The sequence below is a fragment of the Lynx rufus genome, unplaced genomic scaffold, assembly GCF_022079265.1.
Source record: "Lynx rufus isolate CCGP_SWC_20201006 ecotype Redwood Valley unplaced genomic scaffold, mLynRuf1.p SCAF_2, whole genome shotgun sequence".
NCBI lineage: Eukaryota > Metazoa > Chordata > Mammalia > Carnivora > Felidae > Lynx > Lynx rufus.
In genome coordinates, this window is record NW_025814834.1 from 31,331,573 (window position 1) to 31,352,348 (window position 20,776).

The following is a 20,776-nucleotide window of genomic DNA, read 5'->3' on the forward strand; positions in this document are numbered from 1 at the left end:
CCTAAAATATAAATTCACCCTTAATCCTAATATATCTCAAGAATAAGAAGTTGATAAGTAGAATAGTACACTAAGCTAATTCGCAAATAAAACCCCTGCATTAACCTAATGGAAAAACCAAAGCATGCTATCTTTGTACATTAATTTTAGAAGCATACTTAATTGAATACCCACAAGCAGTCTACCTCTTGGTTACCTCCACAGGGCAGGACAGCTTAAACAATACCATTGGCTCTACCATTTCATGAGGTTTTAGCAAGAGCGTGCAAGCCACAGACAGAGAATATTTAAAGATGGCGCGAAACCCTTGCCTGAAGAGAAAGACACTTATAAAGTTAAAAACATTAGGTCTTTAACAGTGCTTTCCCCTAGGAGGTGGAAATCTCAGGCTTAGAAACCTACAGGTCGGTTTGCCCATCCTTAAGACCTTAAAATTGGACCATTTCCATAAAGTAGTAGATTAAGTGTGATTGGCTTTTAGGGACTTCAAAAGGTATACCAATTTGGGGAGGAAACCATATTGCATTTGTGGGGTATACCAGACATGGTAATAAGATTGGTTCATAGGGCTTATGAAATGAATGCCCACAGTCATATTCTGATGGTAGCTTGGACTTCAAGTGGAAATAAAGCAACATGACCACAGTCAAGAATTCTGACTTATTCTTACCAATGAGCCCACCTAGACTACACTGAAAATGCTTAGACATTAGCCTTCCATTAGGTGTAGAGTCCCACCTAAGATGCCCTTCAGTTTTCACTGGTCATGTCACTCAGCCTATGGTGAAGAACACTATAAACATAACCGTTACTTACTAGTGACAACTGCCATGCTAGAGATTTGCAAAAGTACAAAATGTCTTGAGCCAAAGAAACGAGCTAATCAGAAAGGGACAGCTCTGTCATCAGCCACCAAGAGCCGATGATGAAACGCCTGCCAATTAATTCTGCTGCGACCATCCCTTCGCTTACACAGAGAACTTGAAGACATGAGCTCAGCCCCAGTCATGCAGGCAGACTACTGGACGGCACACATTTGGAATGCAGAGCGATGTCCAAATGTCGACCTTCTCCGTTCCCAGCCTCACAGCCCTGCGGAACAGCCACAAACCAGTAGTCAGCCCTCTGTTAAAAGAGAAAGAGGTGAGGGAGAAGCCTTCTCTACAATCAAAGAGGGCACAAGCGGATGCAAAATCCAGGGGATTTAGGGCAAGAAACATCTCAGAAAGAAAGTACTGAGCAAGAAAAAGCAAGCTCATGTACAAGCAATTAAAACAAAACAAAAATATAATCCTGAGTGAATGATTCTTTATTGCATAACTACCAAATGAACACAAGATGAGGGAAAAAAAGAATAAAGAACATGGAAAACTATAATCCAACAGTGTTAAGCAGTATGTGTAGGAATTAAACACATACGAATTACATACAAAACAAGATACTCCTAGATGAAACTAAAAGGCTTCAATCTCTCTTTCCCTTTCCTTTCCAGTGTCATTCAGTTCTTAAGCCCTCTCCCATATCAGAAGAGTCCAATATCTCTGGATGTATTAAATGCAAAAAATGCCCTAAGAAGTCACATTAGGATATTAACAGTTTGATAATCCTACTACAAAGCATCAGTATTATAAAAGTAGTTGATCAGAAAGGACTCCTTATATCAAAGGAATTTCCCTAGGAGATAGGTTCCGGACCCAAGCTTCCAGGTAGTATCCTCACCACCATCGTCCCAATTGAGGCCATAACCACTGAAAGGGTGATCAGTGTTGCAAGAACTCTAAACAGCATTTATTCATATGTATTAATTCACTTAATCCTCACTACAACCCAATAAAGTATCATTTTATAGATGTGGAAACAGACTGGAACAAATTACTTGTCAGAGGTCCTTCCAGTAGTAAGTGGCAGTTCTGGGTTTCCAGAGCAGGGTTCTAGGGTCCCAGAGTCCATGATCTTTCCTCTACTACACATCCCATGCGACACACAGCTTCCTCAGCAAGCTAGTGTGACCCCAGGTGAAAATCCAGGGATATGAATACAGCCCAGTAAGAACAGTAGTTCAGACAAGAAATTATGTAACAAGAGATAAGAGAAGAGAAAAACACTCTCCTCTCTCCCATGGACACTAGAAGAAATAGGTTTGGGGAAAGGGGGATTTTGTGGTTTAAAATGTTGGATATATCCCAAAAGAATATTGAGTTATGCTAATTGCCATATTTTTGGTTCCGATTAGTATGCAGACTGGGTCTTGTCCATCTACCCCAAAAAGACCTATTTGGTGCATTCCAAGAGAGACTGACCAGTCTTTGCCTACAAAGGCATCAGAAAACAGGTGGCATTTGAGCAGTGTCTTGAAGAAAAAAGAGTTGCCAGGCAGAGAAGAGCTCACTGTTATCTTCCGTAATTCCAATCTGTCTGCAATTACAGGCTGGAGAAGGCTTGAAAGAATCAGGCTGGGGGCAGAATATTAGTGAAAGAAGCCAGCTGGTTTCTACAGGAGCTCCAGGTGGCACCACTTATCAGTATGACTTTACCCCACCCTTAGTCCAATCCCAAACCTTTTAAGCCTTCCAGAAGGAAGGGTAAGACAGCACTCAGCTTTCTCAAGAGGATTCCTGGAAAGGGGAAGTAAACATTTGACAAATCTGAAAGAATTACCCATTCTTTGTTAAAGGGAGAGATATGTGAAAGGTTTGGAAACAAAGACATAAAAACAAAAAATAGTTGAGAGATGACACTTTTAGGGAAGGAAGACATAGCACACATTGCACGTTGATGGGCGAGCAACTCTTAACAAATTAATGCTGCAATGATGGGTTCCTGTCAGTCCCAGTGGACGACCCTGAGCTCGAAGTGACACAATCCAAAGTGAAGTGTGGACCACTGCCTGTGGGGTTTACCACACGAGCTCATGGAAAACCCGGTTTAATGGTTCTTTACTCCTTTAACCACACCAAGAAAAAAAAGGGATTTAGTGACTGGGGATCTTTGCACAGCAGTGTGAGTACACTAAGGAACCCACGGAAGGCCAGGGCCTTAACTGCCGGGTTCTTAGCAGCTGAAGGAGCTAAGTTTAACCAACAAAAGGAGAACTGCAGGTGAGATCGTCAGCAATGAGAGGGTAGATGGTCCGCCAAGAACTCAAGAAACCTAGAAGAGTCAGATTAATCATCTGCCCATCGAAGAGAGCACATTTTATGCACGAGCATTGAATAATACTAGTCATGAGTTTTGTTACCTATGGTAATATACTAATGACTGCCCCCTCATAAAAGGATTTTCTAATCCCTCAAATGCTAATTCACTCAAAGACTAAGGCTACAGGAAAAAAATAAAGATTCCTACTCAGCTGATTTTAAGATGTGAGACTATCCAAAATTGTCCATCTGGACCTAATTTAATCACAGAAGTTCCCAAAGTAGAAGAGGAAACTGGAGGAGGGAGTCAGAGATGGTGGCGTGGCAGGAGAACGACTCAGAAAATGGAAGATGGAGGACGGAGCCAAGGGCCAAGGAACGCAGGCAGTCTCTAAAGGCTGGAAAAGACAAGGAAACAGATTCTCCCCAAGAACGTCCAGAAAGGAAAGCAGCCCTGGCTACACCTTGACTGTAGCCCATGGAGCCAACGTTTGTCTTATGACGTCCAGCACTACCCCGATAACTTTGTGTTCATGTGTTACAGCGGCATTACACCTGCCAGCCGTCCCTCTCCACACTCCAGCAAGGACAGTGTGACAACCTGAGGGTAAACTGTGGAAGGAGTAATAGAAGTGAGGGAAGACAAGAAAGGCTAGCTGTATCCCATTTCCTCTTGCTATGGACATCCTCAGAGCAGACTTGAGCTGGGCTAAGGGCATAACCATTAACTCTAAGTTTCAAGTTTTGACTATCAACTACATTGTTCTTAACCACTGACAGGAGGACACTTTATTACTTCAAGTGGACTAGAAGAGTATTGGGATTTGCTCTACATTCCATCCAAGGACACAGGAAGAACTATCCCCATGGAATAAACTTAAAGGGACACTGGGAAACAAAAGTAAAGTTGCTGGTCAATTATCCCCCTCTCAAGACCTATTTATTCAAATGACAGCTACAAACTATTGAAAAGGGATGGGAAACAGTGAGCTCAAAGAACAGGATAGCAGGACAGATCAGAAACTTGACCCCCTGTTGTACAACTGGAAGATTTTTACATTTGAAACATAATAAACATAATGAAGACACTATAAGGTGTTTTTAAAAATGAAAGAAATAAAAAGAAACGTCAACAATAATAAAGTAGGGTGCTATAAGATTGCATCAGGGATTTACACACATAGAAGAGTAGGGATTTGGAATTGCATAAAATCAAAGATGAGTCATCAAAATCTTCTTCGGTTGAACTCTGGTATATGACTGCATGCCTGTGTTCCCACATAAAGTTCATTTTGATACCTAATGCCCAATGTGACGGTATTAGGAGGTGGGGACTTTGGAAGCAGTTTGGGTCATGAGGGTAGAGCTTCATGAAGAGGACTAGTGGTCTTATAAGAGAGGCCCTACAGGTTTCTGACCCCTTCCATCATGTGAGGACAGTGATGACAACCATCAGTGAGGAAGAGGGCCCTCACCAGACACTGAATCTGCCAGAGCCCTGATAATTGAACTTTCCAGCCTACCACAATGAAAATTGCTTACAACCCACCCAGTTTATGGTACTATTGTTTTACCAGCCTGAACACACTAAGACAAAATCCAAAAGGAGATGATTTCTAGGTAATCCTGGTGAGTTGGACACAAGCATTCCTCCTGGCAACTTCCCTATGCCTACACTGTCATAAAAATAAAGGAATTCCGGGGCACCTGGGTGGCTCAGTCCACCGAGCGTTGGACTTCAGCTCAGGTCATGATCTCACAGTTTGTTAGTTCGAGCCCTGCATCAGGTTCACGGCTCTCAGCGCAGAGCCCGCTGTGTGTCATCTGTCCCCCTTTCTCCTGCCCCTTCCCTGCTTGCCTGCTCTCTCTCAAAAACTAAAATAAATCTTAAAAGAAATAAAATTAAGGAATTTAAAACATATCAAATCATGCAAAGGGAAGCGCAAATCACCACAGATGAGATATGGCAATGCAAAATGGAAGGTTGAACGCAGGTAGATGGATAATACCTGGCTTAAAGCAGAGACTGCAGGCACCTGAGCCAGTACAGCAAGATGCCAACAGACAGACAATCAAAGATTTAGCGCCTGGAGGCACCCGGTGCCCTGCAGGTTGAGGCAAGGGTTGAAAAGGAAGAAATGGCTGACACTCTGTACAGGCAATCCTCTCCCGCATCCTAAATGGAAAATTGGAGGTTTGCTCTATGGGGAAATAAAGCAAAGGAGACTGTGAACGTGGGTTACAAACTTTGCAGTCATGGAGCACAGCTGAGCAAGTGAAAATCTGCATTCAAAATGAATAAGGCTTCTCCTGGCCCTCACCCTGACCAACCTGGACATCGGTTACCCAGGCTTATGCCTGAAGCCAAAGATCAGAGAACTCCTCTAAGACTATGGTTTTCAAAGTGTGGTCCACAAATGGCGAGAGGCTGGAAGGATTACAGAACTGTGCCTATTTTCGTAACACTTTGACGTTTGTCTTTTTCATCTTAAAATTTGCATTGCCGGGACAAAAGCAATGGTAGGAAAATCTGCTCATTTCCTAGCAAGGATCAAAACAATGGCACACAATTGTAGCCACTGTATTCTTCAGCATTTCAAACACAGATTTTTTTAAAAGTTGAGTTCACTTAAAGATCTTGAAGGGATAAAAATTATTTTATTACATCAACCTCTGATCACCTCTCTTTTCAATATCCGATGCAACAAAATTAGAAGTACATATAAAGGATAAGTGTGAGCTCCAGGAAAACACACACACTATTGTTTAACTTGCATGCTGAACCACTGGCTTTTTTCACGGAACACCATTTTTACCTCAAAAAATAACTGATGGAGAAACCATGGCAATTCCAATTTGGGTATTTGGTAGAAATTTTCTAAATAAACAATACAGTGAGCCCATCACTTCAAAAATAACAATTGACAGTACTTATTGCCACTAATAAAATTCAACCTTTTAAACAAAAATTAGGGTTTGGGATAAGCTTATCTACCACCACGAGCTTGACAGTTCCTCATCCTTAAAGACTTTTCTGATGAGACTGATAGTGATATAAGCAAACATGATATTTTGATATTGTATAATGAAACGTGTCAACATTTGGAAGAGTAGCATAACTCAGTCAACCACTATTTTCCAAATGACCAACGCATGTCAAAAATGCTACAAACCCATGCCTGGGTAAACAATCCATTCAAAGGACAAGACAAACCAATGGATTTGAAAACTTCATTGATAGGATTTCAGATTCCACACTGCAACAATTAAGACCTAGATCACTTGTTGCGTTTTGGTATAGTATCAAAAATATCAACAATTATCTGGAAAGACTACCAAAATATTCCACCATTTTCCAACTACTTTTCTGAGTGGGATAGATTTCCTTCCTTTATTTAACACAGCAAATTACAGAGGTGCCTGGGTGGCTCAGTCGGTTAAGTGTCCAAATCGTGGTTTCAGCTCAGGTCAGGATCTTGCAGTTCCATGGGTTCGAGACCCACATTGGCCTCTGTGCTGGCAGCGCAGAGCCTGTTTAGGATTCTGTGTCTCCCTCTCTGCCCCTCCCCAACTTTTGCTGTCTCTGTCTCTCACTAAATAAACTTTAAAAAAATTTTTAAAAACATAAAAATAAGTAAAACAGCAAATTGCAACATACTGGCAACAAAGATAGCTAGGAGGATCCAGGTGTTTTCCATTAAGCTACACGTTATGGAAATCTTCAAAAATGTAAGTCAATGTCACTCATCAAATTCTGCCTTGAAAACTTTACTTTTATGTAAAGTAACTTATTTATGTTAGCATGTGATGGGTTCACTACTGTTATTTTTAAATGAAGTAATTATTTTTATGGTACTTCAATTTTAATTTCAACTATGTAAATACTGGGAGATATAACCCACATCAACAAAAGTTCTATAGCTGCAGTGTCCAATACGATAGTAACTAGTATAATGTGGCTACTGAACTCTTGAAATATGACCAATCTGGGGCGCCTGGGTGGCGCAGTCGGTTAAGCGTCCGACTTCAGCCAGGTCACGATCTCGCGGTCCGGGAGTTCGAGCCCCGCGTCAGGCTCTGGGCTGATGGCTCAGAGCCTGGAGCCTGCTTTGGATTCTGTGTCTCCCTCTCTCTCTCTGCCCCTCCCCCGTTCATGCTCTCTCTCTCTCTGTCCCAAAAATAAATAAACGTTGGAAAAAAAAAAAAAGAAAGATGACCAATCTGAACTGAGATATGAAGTAAGTGGGAAATATACACTGGATTTCAAAGACTTTGCATTAAAAAGAACATAAAATCTCTCAACTTCTTATATTTGATTACGTGTTGAAACAATATTTTGAATTCACGGTGTTAGGTAAAATACATTAATTTCAAGCTTTTACTCAATGTGACTACTAGGAAATTTAAAGTCACATATAGCTTGTATTTCTGACTTGCATTGTATTTATATTAAACAGAACTGTTCTATAGGTCCTTGATGGTTTTTTGTTTTAGGTAAAAGAGCCAGGAGATCAAAGTTTTAAAAACTGCTGCTCTATGGGAAAATGAACTAGTTGAAGGGGAAACAACAACAACAACAACAACAACACGCCAATCTATAGACTCTGACATTTAGGAGGCCCAACAGGACACAGAATGACCCCACAGAGATAAACCACCACTAGTCAATAAGGCCAGAACACAGGTTCACTCAAATATAAAAATGTGGTAAGGCTCACCAGAAGTGTGTGGAAATCCTCTAACATGAAGGTCAAAGACCAACACAAGTAAAAATGAAAAATAAACATCCCTGTGAAAAGACAAACAGTGTAAATAGAAAAAAACCTTCAAAAAGATTTTAATATCCTCAGAGAGAGGAGAATACTGCGTCCATGCAAAAACAGCTATGCTTAGAAATTAACGTTCATAAAACTTGGAAAATTTGATGGCAGAAATAAATTCAATAGAAAAACACATCTCAGAAAGCATCATGGAGAGTAGAAAGAGAGAAAAACAAAGAGAAAGAACAAAAACAAAACACTGGTAATAAACTTAGAGGAGCACTCCAGAAAGGCCAACATGCAGAAGAGTCGAGTCAGAAACACCTGAAAAACGGTGTCTGTGTGTGTGTGTGTGTGTGTGTGTGTGTGTGTGTGTGTGTGTGTGTTGGGGGTGGGCTGGGGGGAGGAGGGGAATGAGGTTGCAGTAATGTTTCCCAAAACTGAAGGATATGTCTACAGACATAAAAGCTCTAGCAAATGCCCCAAGTACCAGCATAATAAATGATTTTAAAAACCACACACACCATGAAATTTCATATGATTGGAGGGGAAAAAATGGGAAGGTTTTATAGGTGCAGTGCAGACAAGTAGAGGCTTTCTCAACAATAATGCTGAAAACAAAATAAAATAGGAAGGAGTATGACTTCAACCTAGAATCTGACTTTAATAATCAAGTGTGAATGAAGAACAAAGACATTTTCAGACATAACCATCAAAAAAAAAAAAACTTCTCAAGAATCCTTTCCCAGAAATTTCCCAGATGTGTCTGAAATATATTGAGAAGAATATCACTAAACGAAATGAAACCATTATTAAAACCAGGAAAATATAGGGGCATCTGGGTGGCTCAGTCGGTTAAGTGTCTGACTTCAACTCGGGTCATGATTTCGTGGTTTGTGAGTTTGAGCCCCACATCAGGCTCCGTGCTGACAGCTTGGAGCCTAGAGCCTGCTTTGGATTCTGTGTCTCTGTCTCTCTCTGCCCCTCCCTGACTCATGCTCTGTCTCTCTCTCTCTCTCAAAAATAAAAAAAAAAACGTTTAAAAAAAACAGGAAAACATAATATTTGTGCAAGCAAACAATTGTAATTATAGTACACTATGTGGCTCAGCTTTGAACCACATTTTACAGTCATACTAATGTAAAAACTGAATATTAAAATATGTATATTGTGTACTTGAAACTAATGTTATAGTGTATGTTAACTAACTGGAATCTCTTTTTTTTTTTAACTTATTTATTTAAGTAATCTCTACCCCAACATGGTAGAACTCTCAAACCCCAAGATCAAGAGTCACATGCTATTCCACCTGAACCAGCCAGGTGCCTCTAACTAACTAGAATTCAAGTAAAAACTTAAAACTTTGAATGGAACCACAAAAGACTCTGAACAGTCAAAGCAATCTCAAGAAGAATAAAGCTGGAGGTAACATTCTCCCAGATTTCAAGATATACTACAAAGCTGAAGTAATCAAAACAGTATGGTACTGGCACATAAATATATATACATAGATCGTTGGAACAGAGCCCAGAAATAAACCCATTCTTATACAATCTATGATGAAGGATCCAAGAATAAACAATGGAGAAAAGACAGTCTCTTCAACAAATGGTGCCAGAAAAACTGCTTCACTTTCTCACACCACAGACAAAAACAAATTCAAATTGGATTAAAGACCTAAAGGTGAGACTTGAACCCATAAAACTCCTAGAAGAAAACACAGGCAGTAATTTGACAATCAGCCTTAGCAGCACTTTTCTAGATATATCTCCTCAAGCAAGGGAAACAAAAGAAAAAATAAACTATTAACAATTTATCAAAAGAAAAAGCTTTTGCACATTGAAGGAAATCATCGACAAAGTGAAAAAGCAACCTACGGAATAGGAAAAGATTATCTTCTCTTGTAAAACAAAAATCTGACCAGAGACCGCCAGTGCTCCCTCTAGGCAACAACCAACCACAGCTGAGCAGGGGCGACCCAGTGTCTCCCCAACACTCAGCATTACACATTCCACTACCGAATAGTGTCCATTTCTCCATATGCACCCCTATAAATGAGAAAAGGAACACGAAGATGCCATCTTTCAAGAATTAGAAACAGCACATATGTTTGCAGGATCGCATTGTCTACAATGCAACAGCAGATGTTTATTTCCCCAGTTGCTCGTTCAGCCCCTTCAATGACTGAGGTCTGGCATGCCTAGTTTAAGAGGTGACAGGCTTGAATGAAACAAACTCAATCATTTTTGCTATGTCCTGCAAGCTTGCATTTATATATTTACTTTTTCCTAAATACTGCGAAGTTTTTTACATGTGATACATGCAGAAGAAATTAAAAAAAGCAGATCAGCATATTTTAAAATAATTGCAGACATTTTCCAATTTATACTGTCTGTAACTCTACTAAGAACGTTAAAAATGAGACTGCTTCAATGTTTTCCTCATTTTACTTTTGATTTAGAGGATACATATTATAAACCCGAATCAGAGAAAAATCTTTAAGGTCTCTCTGCCTTAGAATGGGGTTGAGTGAAGCAGAGAGAGGCGGTATAACTTTAAAACAAAGACTATTAGTTTTATTTACATGCCACAACACAATCTTCAAATGACCTCTGCCTTCCCAAGTAACATTTTAACTAAAGTGACAGAGAATGGACTGCCACATTAGAATTGAAAGCAAGATAAAAGGTACGAGTCCTAATCTACTGCTCTACATAGCATTATTCATGACAAGGGTTTCCCACTTTCTCAGACAGGGTTCAAAATGTCAGCTTTAACTATGTAGCAAATTTTAATAGGATGCTTCTAAATGGGTACCCTAAGAGGGCTACAAGGATTTCTTCATCTACAGCACATTCAGCTACTTCTCATCTGGCTCCAGGAGTAGTTTCCCAGCCTATTTCCTTTCATCTCTGATGCATTTGGGCTGCTGAGCGAACCGCTCCCCTAATTCTAGTTAGAAGCCGGAATAAAAATTTGTGTTTACGAAACATCAAAGTATGGGCAAGGAAGCCCTTGATGAAGGCCTCCCTGCTCTGCTTGCAGAATTACTCTGCCTGCAAGGTGCTACCCTCTGCTGTTGGAGGGATGGCATCAGGGAAGTGGTTGGAAAATGCAGTGCTAAAACAGCCATTTTTGATGTAAATTGTAAAATGTCCTTGAGGTCTTCAAAAATCTGACAGCAATTCTTCAAGCACGTATTAATTAAATTTTATATGATAGCAATACTGCTAAGCAAATAAATAGTTAAAATCATTGGGCTGCAGTAACACAGACTGGACCAACTAGCCGTATCTTGTTCTCAGAACACTCAGAGGTAGAGGAGACAAGGTTTTTCCTACCCAGAGAAAGAGCCTGTTGTGAAGCAGAGTAATATTCAAAGTGACTCTATAAAGGACAAGGGAACAGGAAGCCAGAACTCTGCTGATAAATTACTTAAATGATTTAATGTGGCAAATATTAACACCCAGATTTTACCATCTTTCACCGACCACTCTAATTCTTTCTAGAAGAATTTTCCAACGTCAAAACACTCAGAAAAATGTTGTAGGATTACTTAAAAAAAAAATTGGTATTAGATGCTTTACCTTGACACTCTCAGACTTAATTTTCAAAATCAAAATGTTCTAAACAAATCCAAAAGCCTGCTACGGAAGAAAACACCTTAAAAATGTCATTCAAATTTAACTTTAGACACAGAAATACAAGCTGTAAATTTTAACCAGTTTATTTATTTTTTTAATATTTATTTTTGAGAGAGAGAGAGAGAGAGAGAGGGAGAGAGCGCGCACAAGCAAACAAGCAAGCACGCACACGAGTGGAGGAGAGGTAGTGAGAGAAGGAAACACAGAATCTGAAGCAGGTCCAGGCTCTGAGCTGTCAGCACAGAGCCGACGCAGGGCTTGAACCCCCACAAACCACGAAATCATAACCTGAGCCAGTCTGACGCTTAACCGACTGAGCCGCCCTTAACCAATTCATATTAAAATAAGTGTAACTCCAGACCAACGTAGCAAGGTATTACCTGCACCATTATTTCATAATTGGAAGGGTTTTTTTAATTTTTTTTTTAACGCTTATTGATTTTTAAGACAGAGAGAGACAGAGCATGAACAGGGGTGGGTCAGAGAGAGAGAGGGAGACACAGAATATGAAACAGGCTCCAGGCTCTGAGCTGTCAGCACAGAGCCTGATGCGGGGCTCGAACCCACAAACTGCAAGATCATGACCTGAGCGGAAGTCGGACGCTTAACCGACTGAGCCACCCAGGCACCCCTGGAAGTTTTTATAATATACAGAGGCAATGTCAGATTGAGGTACAAAGTCTCATTTTGATTTTAAATCAGTTTCAGACTTCTCCCTAATCCACAACACAACACATTGTAGCCATTCTATTATTCTGAGAAATGTAAATTAAAGATTGAAATCCTTTCACCTTCAAAATCGTCACCATCACACAAACCTGTCCGTGTTACGTACGTGAGGGGAGGCAGGGAAATCATGATGACGTCCAAGTCAGGGAATCGTAATCTGAGTATTTCCCAGGTAACCAACAGCCCTACACAATGATTTATGAATGTTACCAGTGCTCCCCAAATCTACTGAGCCAACTGATTTATCTGTGCTAATAAAGAGTTTATGCTTTCAGGACACATCATACCCCAAACTCATCTCCTTCCAGGCAGAACTATGAGAAAGTGAGACCCAGCCAGCTCAGAACAAATCCATTTGGCTTGAGATTCTGGGAGCCAAGGAGCATTCTGCTCAGCTTTACTCCCAGTGCCCTCCCCCAGGAGATGCAAAGCCACCCACACACACTAAGGGTAGAAGAATGGGAAAGGGCAGAGCTTTCTTTCCTGGGAAAAAAGCCAGAGTGAAAGTTCTGGGGGATGTAAACATATAACAGCTAGAGGAGAGCCATGGAAACCTTCTCCCCAAGCAAATGTGCTGTTCGGCAAACTTTCCTTGCCCCCTACAATATTTAGCATTGCATTAAAGCAAATATTTTTAAAATACACAAGCATGTGCTGTTTAAAATGCCTAAAATTAAAAACAAACAAATTCCCCCTTATTGCCTGTCTAAAACCACCAACACATCCACTTTTTACCACCAGATACTTCTCAAGTAGATGACTGCTGGGCATACAAACTAGTTTAAAAACCTCCCCTTGCTGGTTCTGCCAGGATTCTAAACTGAGAGTCCCATTACACACCCCCGAAATGAAGCACGATATGGCACCCACAGGTGCGTCTTTCTGGATAGAGGGTTTTACTACATGTCCCAATTGTCAAGTCTTAAAAAAAATACCATGGCTTTCACATGATGAAAATCTACATTAACAGATCACAGTTTAGGGGCACCTGGGTGGCTTGGTCAGTAAAGCCTCCAACTCTTGATTTTGGCTCAGAGCACAATCTCGCAGTTCATGAGTTTGAGCCCTACACAGAGCCTGCTTGGGATTCTCTCTCTCCCCCCTCCTCTCTCTGCCCCTCCCCTTCTTGCTCTTGCTCTCTCTCAAAATATAAATAAAACTTTTTAAATATAATTTGTCAAGTTAGCTAACATACAGTGTATACAGTGTGCTCTTGGCTTCGGGATGATTCATCACTTATATAAAACACCCAGTGCTCATCCCAACAAGTGCCCTCCTCAACAGCCATCACACATTTTCCCCTCTCCCTTACCCCCACATCAACCCTCAGTTTGTTCTCTGTATTTAAGAGTCTCTTATGGTTGGCCTCCCTCTCAGTTTATAACTATTTTTTTTCCTTCCCTTCCCCCATGGTCTTCTATTAAGTTTCTCAAATTCCACATATGAGTGAGAACATAGGATATGTGTTTCTCTGACTTATTTCACTCAGCATAACACCCTCCAGTTCTATCCACATTGTTGCAAATGGCAACATTTCATTCTTTTTCATTGCCAAGTAGTATTACATTGTATATATAAACCACATCTTCTTTATCATTCATCAGTTAATGGATATTTGGGCTCTTTCCATAATTTGGCTACTGTTGAAAGCGCTGTTATAAACATTGGGGTACAAATGCCTCTATGAGTCAGCAGTCCTGTATCCTCTGGATAAGTTCCTAGCAGTGCTATTGCTGGGTCATAGGGTAATTCTATTTTTAGTGTTTTGAGGAACCTCCACACTGTTTTTCCAGAATGGCTGCACCAGTTTGCATTCCCACCAACAGTGCAAGAGGGTTCCCGTTTCTCCACATCCTCGCCAACATCTGTTGGCGATTGTACAGTTGTTAATTGTAGCCACTCTGACAGGTATAAGGTGTATCTCAATATGGTTTTGATTTGTATTTCCCCTGATGATGAGCAATGTTGAGCATCTTTTCACATATCTGTAAGCCATCTGGAAGTCTTCTTGGAAAGGTATCTATTCATATCTTCTGCCCATATCTTCACGGGATTATTTGCTTTTCAGGCATTGAGTTTGGTAAGTTCTTAATAGATTTTGGATGCTAACCTTTATCTGACATGTCATTTGCAAATATCTTCTGCCATTCCATTGGCTGCCATTTAGTTTTGTTGATTGACACTTTGCAGTGCAGAAGCTTTTTATCTTGATGAGGTCCCAATAGTTTGCTTTTATTTTCCTTGCCTTTGGAGATGTTTCTATTCTTTGGAACAGCTTGAGAAGAATAGGTATTTTTTTTTTTTTTTTAATTTTTTTTTTCAACGTTTATTTATTTTTGCGACAGAGAGAGACAGAGCATGAACGGGGGAGGGGCAGAGAGAGAGGGAGACACAGAATCGGAAACAGGCTCCAGGCTCCGAGCCATCAGCCCAGAGCCTGACGCGGGGCTCGAACTCCTGGACCGCGAGATCGTGACCTGGCTGAAGTCGGACGCTTAACCGACTGCGCCACCCAGGCGCCCCGAGAAGAATAGGTATTAACTCTGCTTTAAATGTCTGGTAGAATTCCCCCGGGAAGCCATCTGGGCCAGGACTCTTATTTATTGGGAGATTCTTGGTAACCAATTCAGTATCTTCCCTGGTTATGGGTCTGTTCAAATTTTCTATTTCTTTCCTTTTGAGTTTTGGAAGTGTGTGGGTGTGTAGGAATTTGTCCATTTCTTCCAGGTTGTCCAGTTTGTTGGCATATAATTTTTCATAGTATTCTCTAATAATTGTATTTCTGTGGTGGTGGTTGTGATCTCTCCTCTTTCATTTGTGATTTTATCTATTTGGGTACTCTCGCTTTTACTTTTGAGAAGTCTGGCTAGAGGTTTATCGATTTTTTTTTTTATTCTTTCAAAACAACCAGCTCTTATATTCATTGATCTGTTCTACTAGTTTTTTGGATTCTGTATTGCTTGTTTATGGTCTAATCTTCATTATTTCTCTTCTGCTGACTTTGAGGTTTCTTTGCTGCTTTGTTTCTATTCCTTGAGGTGTAAGCTTAGATTCTGTTTTTAGAATTTTCTTGCTTCTTGAGACAGGCCTGGACTGCAATGTATTTTCCTGTTAGGACTGCCTTTGCTGCATCCCAAAGGGTTTAGACGGTCATGTTTTCATTTTCATTTGCTTCCATACATTTTTTAATTTCTCCTTTAATTTCTTGGTTGACCCATTCGTTATTAGGGTGTTCTTTAACCTCCATGGATTTGGAGGCTTTTCAAGTTCTTTCTTGTGGTTGATTTCAAGTTTTATAGCACTGTGATCTGAAAATATTCATGGTATGATCTCAATCCTTTTATATTTGTTGAGAGCTGTTTTGTGACCCAATATGTGATCTATTTTGGAGATTGTTCCATGTGCACTCGAGAAGAATGTGTATTCTGCTGCTGTGGAAAGAAAAGTTTTGAATAAATCCATCAAGTCGATCTGATTCAGTGTATCATTCAAGGCCATTGTTTCTCTATTGATTTTCTGCTTAGATGATCTGTCCATTGCTATAAGTGGAGTGTTCAAGTCACCTACAATTACAATATTATTATCTATAAGTTTGCTTATGCTTATGATTGATTTATATATTTGGATTCTTTCAAGTTGGGGGCACAATTAAAACTGTTAGCTCTTCTTGATGGATAGACCCCTTAATTAAGATATAATGCTCTTCTTCATCACTTGTTATAGTCTTTAAAGTCTAGTTTTTAAGTATGGCTACTCCAGATTTCTTTTGACTTCCAGTAGCATGATAGATGGTTCTCTATCCCCTCACCTTCAATCTGCATATGTCCTCAGATCTAAAATGAGTCTCCTGAAAACAGCATATATATGGATCTTGGTTTTTTATCCATTCTGATACCCTATGTCTTTCGATTGGGGCATTTAGTCCATTTACATTCAGAGTGATTACTGAAAGATATAGATTTAGTGTTATTGTGTTATCCGTAGGTTTCATGTTTGGAGTGATGTCTCTGGTCCTTTGGAGTCTTTGTTGCCTTCTATCCACAAAGTCCCCATGAGGATCTCCCACAGAGCTAGTTTAGTGGTCATGAATTCCTTTAGTTTTTGTTATCTCTCTCTGCCCCTGCTTGCTCTCACTCTCAAAACTTTTTTTAAAAAGAAATAGGTCATAGTTTACATTAATTCATTCTTCTGTCATCGGATTTGGCTACCCAACAACTCCTAAGGAATATAACACTAAGCAATTAAGAGTTAATTCCTTCCCAGGAAGGTCCCTTACAGGAACCGGAGACTACACCCTTCTCTGGGGATTTAAAACAGCTGAGTACCTTCACAGGTGTAGCCCCTCCCACACCCTTCATCTGCTTTGTTCTCAAATCCTTTGTTGCCACTGTATTCATTTCATAATTTTCTGCCCTTTCATAGCCTACTTTTTCCACATCATTCACAAAAGGACAAGTAGACACACAAGCAACGATTTCTGGTCCTTATAAATGAAGTCCTTATAAGAATGTTGCCAATGGGGTGCCTGGGTGGCTCAGTCAGTTGAGCACCCAACTCTTGATTTCAGCTCAGGTCATGATCCCAGGCTCATGGGATGGAGCCCATGTCCAGCTCTAGAGTGAGCCTGGAGACTGCTCATGATTTTCTCTCTCTCTGCCCCTTTCATCTTATTATTTGAAACAAAACAAAAAAAATGCTCTTATTTAAAACAAAAAAAAAAATTTTAAGAAGAATGTTGCCAACTTAAAATGTTAATGGAAGCCCTACTGTGCTGGTCTATTCAACCAGTCAGTCATGACCTGGTTCCTCTACTTGCCATCCTTACCTCTACAGTAATCCCCTAACCTCTAAGGGCTTCCCTGGAGTCTGTACTTCTTAGAACTATTCAAAGCAAAGTTCTATGGAGGGCCTTCTTGAGGATTACATTATAGAAACAAAAAACTTCCCAATTGTTGCATTTAATAAATGTAATCTTTCATATATGTGGTTGTCAGCATCTTCTATAGTTTCCTTTTGGTTACTATCTTAAATTTGAGCTACTGAACATCTTGTTTATGGACTATCTTTCCAACTTGCTAAGATCATTATCACCTTACTCAACAAGCTCAATTTGGTAAACCCCCAAAATAAGTGACTGTGCCCAGGAGCCGATTTTACAGTCACCTAGCAGTAGTTCTAGCACACTAAAGTTAGCACCTGTGTCTTGCTAACCAGTTTTTACTTCAAAGCAATAATCAAAGGGTAGGGGTGTCAGAAGGTAAAGGAGGGTGAGTCAAGTATCCTCCAGGGCTAGAAGGCACTTTGGACCCAAAACGAAGCAAACCACTCCATATGGAGCTTAATTCAGGGTAACTTACTAATGGAGCGAGGGGGTGTGTGGAAATCTGGCAGACAAATGACCCAGGCAGCACACAGCTATTACCCACCCTTACTCTCCACGTCTGGACCTTAGCCCACAGATTGTATAGGGCGAGGGGCACTGTGGTAAGGTCAACAGGTAGCCATCTAAATTGACACCATCTGTGTACCAGAGGATCTCTACTAGTTAATGTGAAGTGAGGGCCTTCAGAGAGGCAGCCATCTCTACCAGTTATGTAGAGTGGGAGCTTCTGTGTACCAGCCATCTCTACTAATTTCTGGAGTCTTCTGTGTGCCACTTTAGAGATCAGAACTAGCCTTCCACATTCCAGTCAGAGCATACATTTAACCTCCATGGAGCCTGAACACATAGCCCTGAGGGAGGTCATTAGACAAATAGGAACAAGATGGAAGACCAAAGATGGAGTCAGCGTTGTCAGCACTCTTACAAGGGGAAAGAAAGGTTTCGGGGTTTTAAGAGAAATACATAGGGGTGCTTGTGTGGCTCAGGGGGTTAAGCATCCAACTCTTGATTTTGGCTCAGGTCATGATCTCATGGTTGGTGGGTTCTAGTCCCATACCTGGCTCTGTGCTGACAGCGTTGAGCCTGTTCAGGATTCTCTCTTTCCCTCTTTCTGCCTCTTCCCTGCTCCTGCTCTTGCTTTCTCCCTCTCAAAAGAAATAAACTTTAAAAAAATTTTAAAGAAATATATGAAAAAGAATGTTTGAGGCTTTAATATTTCTAAGAAAAACCATAAACACAACATAACAGCTACTGAATGATTTTTGTTTGTTTTCTTTAGAGCAGCATCCAAAGGGGATCCGAAGGACTGCCCATGGACTCACCTGAATTGAATGGTATATGATACTGAGGTGCACACAGGTGAAGCTTTCATAGCAACTTGGTTCTATTAACCTAGCAGCATCTTACAGAAATAGGTAATAAAACTAGGGAGTCAACTGTGGCCACTGGAGCTGGTTCATAGGTTGTTGATTCTCTTATTCTGAGAACGTGGAAGAATCATACTTCACCACCCATTCGAATTCAGGTTTGACATGTAATTGGCCAAAGAAATTTGAGCATAAGTAATATGCGTCTCTCTGTGCAGAAGCTTTAAGAGCCAGTGCATCAATTTACATTTTCCTTCATTTTCTATAATCATGGAAACATATTGTAAGATGGAGCCTCCATGTGGGGCCCCAGATGATAAAATGAGATCTCCTATGACCCACCAGGGGCTGACAGCATGACCGAGAAATAAGCTGATTACTCTAAGCCAGAGATTTTCAGATTTGTTACGGCAGCATAGCCTGAACTTTTCTGATGCCATACTAAATTTTAAACCCCAATATGTAAGGCACAGTACTGTGCTACACTTGTGGGAAACTCAAATGCAGAAGTCAGGCAGGGTAGAAAGTAGTATTGCATTAAATGTATATGAGAATCAGAGAGACCAAACATAACTGTGCTTGGGTCATGGAATAAAGTATAAAATTCTAGTTTCCATTGATTGAAAACCATCTAAAGCCTTGGAGTGAAACCCCTTTCTAAAGAAGAGGGGGGAGAGAAGTGAGCTTTCCATTGACAGATGATAGCATGAGCAGCAGTCAGCAAGGAAAACACAGGAAGACAGGAAGAAAGGAAGACAGGACAGGAGATAGCTGAGTGAGGGGGCAGCACGGATTGCAGGAATAGTCATAGGAACTAAGGTTGGAAATATAAGGTGCAATAGAGCATGACAGGCCTTGAATGCCTCGCCATAAAAATGTTAACAGCAACAGTAATAAAAACCATTTTGTCCCAACACATTTTAGGGCATTACATATATTACTCATTGCATTGTCACAATAACCCGCTGAGCTACTTGTTTCATCTGTAAAAGGGAAATTGTAAGAGGCTGGTATCCGTGGCTCACTGCTACGAGTCTCGCATCCAAGTGAGGCTCTCGGGAACACAACATCAACGTCCTAGAGGGGGATGAGCAAGTTCATCAACTCAGCCACCCCGATGATAGCAGCTGGACCCGAGACAATGACATGATGCTCGTCAAGCTCTTCTCTCCTGCAGCCCTCACTACCTGGGTGTCCTCCATACCTCCACCTGTGTACCCACTGGCACCCAATGCCTTCTCTCTGACTAGGGCAACACCCTGAGCTCTGGAACCAACTACCCCGACCTGCTGCAGTGCCTGGACGCCCCGCTGCTGAGTCAGGCCCAGGGGGAAGCCTCCTACCCTGGGCAGATCATGAAGAACATCGTTTGCGCTGGCTTCCTCGAGAGAGGCAAGGACTCCTGCCAGGGTGACTCTGGTGGCCCTGTGGTCTGCAATGGTGAGCTCCAGGAAATTGTCTTCTGGGACTATGGCTGCACCCAGAAGAAGAAGCCGGGAGTCTACACCAAGGTGTGTGATTTTTGTAGACTGGACTAAGGAGACCATAGCTGCCAACAGCTAAATCCCCAAGTCCCTCTACCATCACTATGCTAATAAAGTGAGCCTGTTACCAAAACAAAAAACAAAACAAACAAACAAGAAATACAGTAACATGCAGGTACAGTACACTGCCCAAAGTCACAAAGTGAGTAAATATCAGAATCAGGACTAGAACTCGGACAGGGTCTGTGATATTAACCACCACACTACATTTCCTGCCACCGACCTTAGACTAAGAGGTGAGGAGACCCATTTACACTTCAAGGAAAGGGAGACCCATGATTAGTATCGTGTTTCAGAAAGATTAGTTGTGTCACATATACGATGAATCAAAGAACACTGGTATGCAAGTAGAGATACCTTTTAGAAATCACCGAAACTAACCAGGTAAAAGACATTACGCCCCTGTATGAAGACAGGGACTAGTAACTATGAATCAGTAACTCAGAAAGTTGTATAGGGTCAGAACAACATGACTTTTGCCTATTTATGTGGGGGGGGGGGGTGATACAGCTGGCTTCAAGTTCCTAGATATTCCTCTTGCTGAGAGAGTCTAATTCCCCTCTCATTAAATTTAGGCTTTCTTACAGACTCGCCTGACCCCATAGATTGTGGCAGAAATGACCCTACGTTCTAAGAAACCCCGAAGCTCCTTCCTGGCTCTCTTGCAAATGCTAGGAACCCCGAGTCACCTTGTAAGCACAAATGCCCAGCTA

General features: G+C 41.0%; 1 protein-coding gene and 1 pseudogene across 4 annotated transcripts in view; one reads left to right on the forward strand and one right to left on the reverse strand.

The window, feature by feature from the left end:
• Nucleotides 1–20,776, reverse strand: part of PARD3B (par-3 family cell polarity regulator beta) — a 1,011,734-nt gene that overhangs the window by 928,058 nt on the left and 62,900 nt on the right. The gene's annotated exons all lie outside the window — the stretch shown is intronic.
• On the forward strand, nt 1,060–20,082 carry LOC124515588 (anionic trypsin-like; annotated as a pseudogene).